Raw genomic sequence first — 9,474 nt, forward strand, 5'->3', positions numbered from 1 at the left:
TAGCTAGATAGCTAGCCCGAGGGCCAGGGAAACTAAGTGCTTCAGTTCAGCCTGTATTTCCTTTGGCTCAGCTTTAGTGACAGCTCCTGGAAACTATTAGAAGCATGACTTGGGCCATAAGGGCAGAATGTGTGTGTATTTAGTCTTCACTGAGTGCAATGGAAACTAATCTATAATACAGCACCATGTCATGTCAAATCAATGATGGAACTCTCTAAAATGTGGAAAGAGATTCAATCATAACTATGTCAGTCTAAAATAATGGCCTGGCTCTTTTTTGCTGGCCGTCCTGATAAAAGTACATGTATACACACTAGGGACGTGCTCGACTTGACTAGACGACCAGTCAATAACATTTTGTCACTCTCTAGACAGCACCAGAAATACTTGTCGGTTAAACTTATTGCGACAATTAGCACCGAAATGTCTTCATAGTCAAAATGATACTTATAAAAAAATATGAGCATCAGCTACTAATGTCAACAACATGGTTCACTCATGGATGTAAGAGGTTTCACAACCAACCTCTTCTATAATATATTTTTTAATATTTCTAATTCTTTTATATATGCATTACTCTTCCAGACAATGTTTAACCTTATGGTTTACATTGTGCTTAGTTTTGACTGTTTTCTGATTGTTGTCTTACTGTTAGAGTGGAAAAGTCTAAGTTTGAACCTCAGTGTAAAACGCCAGGGAAATTATTAGTCATTAGGAACACCCCTACTGCACACAAACAAACACATACACATGCGTGTCTGCCTTGTACAAAAGCAATTGTGCTTCATCTCTGTGAACTGGATAGACTCCAAGTTTCTTAGCTGTCCATGTTACTATGAACAATGGAATTTTCTCTCAGTCTCGTTTTATCAGTTGTTTATAGTTAAATGATGATATTACAATGTGGTCTGAAAATGTATCATTAAAAAGAAATTAATCAAGCAAAAGATGTCAAACATTTGCTGGTTTGGGCTTCTCAAAAGTGAGAATGTCCTTTTTTCTGTCTTTTATAACAATGAAGTTAATATCTTTGTATTTTAAGAAAACAACAAGTGAATTCAAGGCATCTCCCTTGAGCTTGGAGAAATGTAATGGACATGTTTTATTATTTTCTGACACTTTAAAGATCAAACCCTTAGTTGGATAATTGAAAAAAAAAAAAAAAAGCTAATTCAAGGGTTAATCAATAATGAAAATGAGTAGTTTACCCTAATGTTGATTAATGTGTACTGTCCCTAACAAGTAAACCAAACACAGCATATAAAATGTGCCTACACAGGGCCTTGGATATGAATCAAAATCTGGAAGTATGAATGAATCATAACGCTCATAACAGCAGATTAATGCAAGGCCCGCCCCCTGCTGTGCTGCCCACTGGCAGGGGGAAGGGGGCTGTCAATCAAACAGACTGGAGAAGCCTCGCAGAGACTGTCTGATGGTGTGGTAATATCTCTATGACAGTATGGGAGAAACGGAAAGTAGTCAAGGGTTAGACAGACTTACTGATGGGCAGAGAGAGAGAGATGGAGGAAGAGAGTCATTAAAAACTGCTGTCAACAGTTAGTTTAGAGCCAAACGCTTGGGAGGACTACCAGGCAAGTGGCCAAGACAGCAGGGTAAAATGAAAGAAAGGAGATAGTCCTACATCATGTTATTTTCCTCTATCTGGATTTTCTCTTCTTCATTCCCTGTTCCGCCTATCATTGCTCTCTAATGCTCTCTCTCTCTCCCTCCTTCTCCCTTGCATTCACACAGTCCTATTTTTCATATTAAGGAGTCTGTGTGTGTGTGTCATTGTGCTATCTCAGCAGCTAGGGGAAAGCAGCCCTCAGGTAATAAATAGGAGTTCAAATTATGTGCGGATGCTTGTGAGCATTCAGATAATTATATGCAGTATATGCAGTATATGTGCAGTAGTTTATTTGTCAGTCATTCTTTTCCGCTATTTGAGCCTGTCAAGCCTCCCCCGAGCCATCTATCATGTATTGTAACACACAGCTACCAACTGCAATGAACCTCTTCCTAAACCTACTCAACACTAAAATACCATGTACAAGGAAACAGAGGACTGGAAGGGTTGGTGCTTGGAAGACAGCGACAGCATGCAAGCAGAGAAAGGGGGAAAAACTGGCTGTGTGCTGGATTTTTCGTTCACCATTAGCTGCTCAAGACGGAGCTGCTCTACGAGGGCTGACCATGTAATTCGATGCTTAGATACTTTTTCCAATACCACATGTGTAAAACAATGCAATATTCACATTTGATAGCATTGAACGTATTTTAACTATATAAAAACAGATGACTGGGGAAATCCAAAATGGGAGTACAAATCTAATTTCCTGGAAAACTTGCAGTTAAACAGTATTTTTGTTTTTGTACTGTAATGCTGGAGGCAATCTGATTGAACAGTTGTTATGTGAAATGTGAGAGTGGACAGTTGTCTTTTGAGCTGACGTAGTTACTGCCAAAGTTAGCTTCCCTCCTGACCTCTGTTGCTCCCACATATACACTTACCTGCCTCTCCTTGTCTCTCTCCCTCTCTCACTGAGTACTGCTGACACCAGCACCTCCTCAGCACTGACCCTGTGGTGTCTCTGTGCTGCCTCCCAGCATCAGGTTTACCCGCGCTGGCAGTATGACACTGCAATTAGGCAAACTATGTCCTGTTTTGAGGTTACTGACCTACATGGCCACAGTGTGTCATTCAGTCTCCTCCAATATTAAAGGGGCTTAGATCACCTTAGCTGGCATAATGCAGCCAGTAAATGAGCCAGTGATTCTTTACCTCTTGCCCTATTGGCTAATGGCTAGCCTTAAAAAGAAAAAATAAGTTAAAACAATTATGCTTCCTTTTTATTCACATGTTGTATGATCCAAAGCTATATATATGTATTCAATATCTATATATATTTGATATGCACATATAACACGTTAATAGCTTTAATTTATTGGAATGGACTGCCAGGGCTAAGCTAGCCTTTTCACTCACCCTAGCTAAACTAGGATAAGCACCTTTTGTATTGGATGAATAGATATTTAAAACATTACATTCATTTTCTCATCCAAGTCTCAGTAATATAACATGCATGCAAATCTCTACTGGATCTGATGCTAGAATAGGCACAAAGAGAAGCCAGGGTCTTGAGAGCAAAAATGACCAACAACCCCTCACATTTAAAAAGCAATTCTACAGGAAAAACAGCATGTGAGTGACTGACTTCTTCCATCTTAAAGCTTAACCTATCCGGTGATCCTACATTGACTTAGTGGCTTCACTTATGAATACAAGGTTGAGTAGGAAAACATCCCAAGTCTCAAAAATGGGGCCGCTGGGAAATCGCACAGTGAGGCAGTATCCTCTCTTCCTGTGCTGCATATCCTGAGACTATAGGGCTAAGCTATAGAGAAGGAGTCATGACAACAGGAATACACCGTACAGGAATGAAAAGGGCTAGAAACTCACAACACACATAAATCCAGACACACAGAAACACACAGGGAAGCTTGATGTGCACAGGCAGGAGGCAGTCTGTCTGATGCCTGTCTTTTTCCGCCAGGGATGCGGAGGAGAGGGAGGTGGGAGGAGGAGAAGGAAAGATGAGGATGGGGGGGATGAGAGGAAAGGAAAAAACAAGCAGAGGATGAAAGCAGACGTGGAGAAACACCAATTAAGAACGACAGCCGCCGGAGAACCAGACAGGGCACGGAGAGAAAGAAGAGACTACGCTAGAAGAGGGAAAAGACAGAAAGAATCCTCACTGGAGAAATGGGGGAGTTAAAAAAAAATATGAACGCAGCACTATTGAGGCTGGCAGACAAGGAGAGACAGGGAATGGGAGAAAGAGACACTGAAATATCCATGCACCTTGATCGCTTGTATCAAGAGATGCACGGAGAAACCAAGGGGTGAGGGGGGAAAGCATGCAAGGGTGATTGAATAAGGAGAAGGGGAGAAGAAAGAGCATGTAAAGACAAAAGGAGGGAAACAACGAAAAAGAAACTCAAAGGGAAAGAGCTGCAAGGAAAACATGCAGCTTCACGTGTTCTGAACGACTGTCGGATCAACCGCAGACACAACACACCAATCACAAAGGAGGGGGAGAGGAGGGAGGAGAAAGAAGAAGAGGACTTTCCTCTCTCGGCAAAAACAGCAATATGGTAAGGTTGTGGCCACAGAATGTGGTAAATTCACTCTCCGCCAACATTACTATTCAGCAAGACACCCATTCCTGTGGCATTAGAGGAGCCACAGGGCTCTCGAGCATTATTACATGGAATATTATCATGGACAGCCCTCACCTGGGGAACAGTTCCTCAAATCCTGCTACAGACCGACTACCCTTCACAATTGTCTGTGGGCTTGCGCCTGTGTTTACTCGACCTGAACAGCACGAGGAAAACAAGCCTGTAAATTCCACAGTTGATAAGCAGTAATAACAATGTTGCTGTTGGTGGGTGTTTCCATGGCTCTGTCACACTAACAGTCTCTCTGGCCGCTGAGCTTGCAAGCATTCTGTGCATACCAGCTTTGCTTTCAGCAGGTGGAGAGAGTGGCTTGTGAAAATACACAGCACACTTTATAGCTATGAGACTGGACTTGCTCCATGAACTGTGTCAGAAATATTCATGGTTGTTGGAACTGGTAGACGGCGGGGGCCGGGGGGGGGGGGACCTAGACTGAGGGCGAATGGGTGGGTGGAGAGCGGTGATGAAGGGGGACGCAAGGTGGAGAAAGAAAGTCAAAGAATCAGATAGCATGCGAATCAGACTCGAGCTATAAATAACAGCTTTGAGGTTTGCCTCCAGAAAATTAGCTCTCAGTGTCTTGGCTGCTTCCTCTGCCAAGTCGATATGAAACTTTAACACGATGGCAGCTCATTAAATAGGAAAACAGCACAATGCACAAGACCAAGCAGGCCTGCTCCCTGCCAGCACCACAGCTAAAGCTTATTGAATTCAAGAAGAAGCTGTCAAGTCGAGTGTGTTGGTGTGTGCGTTTGTCTTTGCTTGTGAATGCTTTGTGTTCATGAGAATATGTGGTTGTGCATTTTCTGCATATGCCTGCATATTTCGCCTAGTTGTTTTAATGTGTGTGGGTGCGTGGCAGCTTAGATGCTGTGAGGTGAATCCCTGTCTGAAGGTCTGGATAGTTAAGAAGTTCTATTTGCATTAAAACAATAGCTAACCTCTGATGATTAACCTTAAGCAGGAGCACTGCAAACTTGATACCATAGGCCAACACTGAGCACCTCTAACTGTAGACTGGCAGTCATTACTTAGGCTTTATGCCACAGCCACAGAATGCATTTGTATAAAAAGAAAAAAAGATGAAAAATGCATCGATCGTATTTTGTTGTTCAGGAAACGGTGCTCACAACTCAGTGCAACTGTTAGCTTTTATGCATCCCTGAACGGATGTTTGGGAGGAGTTAGACATAAGCAGGATCTGAGAATGGTCTCTAACTTTTGTTTCAATTGCTGCACAGCATCCATCAAACTGTCAAGACCAGAAGAGCCAAACTAAATCAAAGGACGGATACCTACACACACGATGCATGATAGGACAAATGAGCAAAGAAGCTTGGCTTTACTCCCGTGAAGGTTACTTTGACATAGTCCGCCACACAAAATGTCAGTCAACAATTGCCTGGCCAACAGTGAAAGCAATGACATAGACCCTAAAAGACAGACAGAAAAATAAGTGCTGTGATTAGTTTAGACTAAATCCGCTCTGATCTAAGGGGGTCCGAATAGAAGACAAGAAAAAGCAGAGAATCTGAAAGGTAGCATGAACTAGTTTCTATCTACAGTAGTAAAACCGGACTACTTTTGTTTTATTCAACTATTGAGAAAAAGCCTCTGTCACCCTACACCCTCAATAACTTCAGTTACATCCTGCAGATATTCCTCAACAATAACCATAACATAGTTCTTAATGCTGAGAATACTACAACATTACTACAGCCATTTCAGTACCAAAACATTAGTTGAGAAGGCACAATGTGATGTGTTGGGCTAACAGCTTACTTGCCCCAATTCTTAGCTATCCTCAGATACACAGAGCCTTAATTAATATAAATTAGGCTCTGCCAAACTCTGTTGTTAAAACTTAATCTGCCCATGAGAAATTCTATTTTGTAATTCAACTGGGTCACAACTCAAACATCACAAGAAATGTTCTGTTGATCATTTTTAGCAGTTCTGCTTCATCAAACGTAGTTCACTAACAAAATACACACACAGTAAAAGTAAACACTTGAACTTCATTGACTGCGCTCAAGTTGATATTAAGGTGACAAAACAGTCCGCACAGCAAACAAATGACCTGAGCTGACTAGCTTAAGCCATGGCCCTAGCATAGGGACAAGGCAGTGCATACTAGTGCTATTTACATAGCCTCAACTGAGAGCTTTGGAAGTGCTGTAGGGCCTAAGTCCTTTTACATAATGAGTATGGCTGTCTAATGCTGGTTTGGAGCAGGAAAAAGAGAACACTGTAGGGTTGGATGTCCTGCATATTCTCTGTCAGCTTCCATGTGATGCCCCTCTCCTTCTCTTCACGTCTCTCCAATTAGCCGACATGGAGCAGAGGGAGGAAAGGAGGCACCCCCCCCTGAAACTCGGCACATTGAACATTCCCCTGGACCCCTGCCAAGACTCACAGGCAGCAGCTCGCCGGTTTGAGCTTCGCCTCCCCCACCCTCCTGCTTCCATCCCGGCCCGGCTTACCCCTGGTGGGGCCCCCTAAGCCCCTGCCCCCTCTATTGGCACACAAGATGGACAAGAAGGAGGGGGTCACACAGAGCCCTAACTCCCCCCTCAACACCCATAGGACTCTTCGGTTATAACTCTCCTATACCTCTAACATGCATAAGCACTGTAATAAAGAACAGGAGGACCATTGGTCACAAGCTAATACCTGGTGGCTGCCCTCCAAACAGGACCAAAACTTTACTTCAAACCCTCCTCTGAAAAATGACAAAGTATGGCACCATATAAAAAGTGAGTGCAGCTTACACTCTTACAAACTTGCAATCAGGAAATGTTAAATTTACAGCTTGGAGCACTACAAGATAAGATTATGACTATCATAACATGAGATCACTTTCACATAACAAAGCAGATCAGTGTCAGACCTGTGGTGAACCATGTAGAGCCCAGTCACCTCAACTGGAACACTGGTTTTCTTGAGACATTATCTAATGTAGACTTGACCAATCTTGTACAGCTCAGTCATAGATATACTAAAAAAAATCAAATCAAATCAAATCAAATCAAATCAAATCACAACACACCTCTGACAGTCAACTTGTAAATGTCAAAGTCAGTCTGGACACTTGGAAGTGAAAATGACTGATTGTTACCGTTTGTTTTCAGGATGATGTTCATCCAAGAATTTCTGCCTTCCTGGTTACCAATCTCTACTACTCTCAACATCATGGTCAATATACACCACACTCCCCCCATGCTATCTCTCAATATACACAAACACTCCTGCTTTAGTACAATGGCCTCACCCAACACAACCGTCTGGCAAGTCCTTACACTGCCCCATATACCTTCCAAATAGCCACCCATAGAGGAGAGGAAGAGGGTAATGGCTTTTGGCAGCCTCTGATTGAATCCAGCTGATTCTACTGTCAACGCCTCCCTACTGGTGCAGCACCCTGCGGCAGTGTTAAGCGTGTTATCTATCGGGAGAACTGTGCCAGTTGTTTGAAAAGCCTCATAATCACGGGCTCAGTAACTACCACGGTCAGGCCTGGGCTAAGGTCAATGACGGGGGGAAAGGGATAGAAAACACAAGCCACTTTTCAAAAGCACGACTAAGTGGGATTTCCTGGGGCAAACAGAAAACGTCTGACGAGGGATAGAAGTAACTTTTTGTTTGGTTGAAATCTCAAGACTTACTGCCGAACAGAAATAAAAATTCAAAACAGAAGAACCAAAGAAATGTCCATGTCAGATGCAGTGACACAGGACAAGTTACATTTGTAAACCAGGCTAATGACAGCAACCTGGGGACCGGACTAGTGCTTGTGTTTTGTCTGTAAAGGGTCAGACGAGGGGAAGTGAGCTTTGGGTTTCCTTTTAAACAAATGACCCTGCCCATTCTCCGATAAGGGGCTGCAGATGGGAGGTGCTGCCAGGGTTTGTCCTCATGGCTTTGTTACAATACAATCGAATCAAAACAATGTCTTGATGCCAACAGCCTACAGCCTGGTTGGATCCAGAGCCAATATGGGTTATGGGTTTCCTGCTAGAGCGCTGCCAAAATGGCAAAAGTAGTAATACAATTCATTGAGTCTGGGCCCCAGTGAGAGACTGAATCTCTCACTTTGGGTCTTTTCGCACTGGGAAGGAACCAATTATACACGTCAAGGCTGAGATAATTTTGAGTTCTGCAATTTATGTGTCCAGATTTGCAGATGTTGGCATGGTTTGATTGATCCATGTTCTCCGTAAATTATCAGAGCTTTGTCTTAGAACCAAAAATAATAAAAACAAGTATTCCCTTTATACTCCTTGGATTGAACATTTGTAAGAAGATTTAAAAAAAAGAGAAGCAAGGCTTACAACTACATTGTATACTATTTCTTGTTCGTGGGTGACTCCAATGCCGGTAACCTAACGCTCATAGACACCCCCAATTTGCCCTAGTGCCCTCCAGATGAGCCACCTGCTGCGGTCGCAGTGGTAGCTATGGTGCAGCTGTGTCTGGGAAGGGTAAGCCTAACTGTAAGGTATTTAAGAAAACAAGCAGACTTGCTTCTTCCTCCTCTTACAAGGTTTTAGGTCTTTCCTTTCTCCCCATTCACTGGTTTCATATACACACCAGCAGGCCCCTGCAACATCTTTTCACAGCCTACCCCCTTACTGCGTGCTCTTCAGCCTTGTGGAAAGATGGGCGTGCATACGGGAGGACCCTTGACCCCGGGTAAGAAGAGGGCTCTGTGTGTGTGCGTCTGTGAGTCAGCTGGGGTGTCTAGGGCTTGCAGGAGGCAGCTCGCTACCTGATTAACAACTGCAAGGAATTAACCAACTGCCAGGCCTTTGAGCTCAACATAAATGGTCACAAACACTCCCATGGCAAAAACGACAGGCATCCCCACGTGTGTTTTCACTGGCTTATTCAGACTCTAACACACAACATCAACACATGACATGTGCGACAACATTCCAAGACATGCCACAGGCACAAAAGGCGCACATGCGAACGTGTATGTACCGCACACACACAAATAATTTCTTGAACAGTCTCCCCATCCGACTGCAAATGTGCACATGTATGTGTGCCATTGCCGCTCACGCGCATTTTTCATTTCATCACCTCACTGGTGTGTGACGATAGAGATAAGACTGTGGTGACAGAGATGTCAGAGAGGGGGGAAGGAAAAAGGGGGTTTGAAATTGAACGGGAAATTATGTACTTCAATTAAGACATGGAGGAGATATTAAAAGCTATACTCCAGTG

General features: G+C 43.3%; 1 protein-coding gene across 6 annotated transcripts in view; it reads right to left on the reverse strand.

The window, feature by feature from the left end:
• The window catches only part of tnrc6c2 (trinucleotide repeat containing adaptor 6C2), an 88,715-nt gene that overhangs the window by 44,657 nt on the left and 34,584 nt on the right, over window positions 1-9,474 (reverse strand). The window lies entirely within an intron of this gene.

This window comes from Pagrus pagrus, assembly GCF_965226575.1.
Source record: "Pagrus pagrus genome assembly, chromosome: 2".
Lineage (NCBI taxonomy): Eukaryota > Metazoa > Chordata > Actinopteri > Spariformes > Sparidae > Pagrus > Pagrus pagrus.